Below are 760 nucleotides of genomic sequence, written 5' to 3' on the forward strand. Positions count from 1 at the left end.
AAACTATTATAACTAATAAATGAGTCTAGCAAAATTGGAAGTTACAGGATCAATATACAAAAATCAATGGTAGTCTCTAAACTAACTATGAAAAATCTAAACATGAAATTAAGAAAATATTTCCCGTAACAATGGCATTAAAAAGACTGAAATACTTAGGAATAAATTTGACAAAAAAGTGTAAAACGTGTTCTCTGAAACCTAAAAGGAAGTGTTAAAATTAAATATGAACTAAATAAATGAAGAGACATTCCTTGATCATGAATTAGAAGCATTAACATTATTGACGTGGCAATAGTTCCCAAACTATTTACATTTTCAATATGATCTCGATCAAAATCCCAGCTGGTTTTCATGCAGAAATTAAGCTGATCCTAAAATTCATAAGAAAATGCAAGGGACCCAGAATATTTCCTCAAAATTGAAAAAGAACAAAATTGGAGGATGTAAACTTTCCAATTTGAAAACTTACCACAAAGTAACAGGAATGAGGAGAGTATGGTACTGGTATAAGGTTGGATATATAGATCAATGGAATAAAATTGAGCGTGCAGAAATAAACCACATTGTCAATTGATTTTTGAAAATCCAAAGGTGAAATAAGAGTCTTTTGGACAAATGGTGCTAGAACAATAGGATATCCACAAGGAAAAGGATGAAGTTAAAACTCTACCTTATACCATGTACATAATTAATTGAAATGGATCTTTGATATAAACCTATAAAACTCAGAAAAAAACATAGAAGTAAATGTTTATGA

This window comes from Propithecus coquereli, unplaced genomic scaffold (assembly GCF_000956105.1).
Source record: "Propithecus coquereli isolate 6110/MARCELLA unplaced genomic scaffold, Pcoq_1.0 Scaffold204, whole genome shotgun sequence".
NCBI classification, from domain to species: Eukaryota; Metazoa; Chordata; class Mammalia; order Primates; family Indriidae; genus Propithecus; species Propithecus coquereli.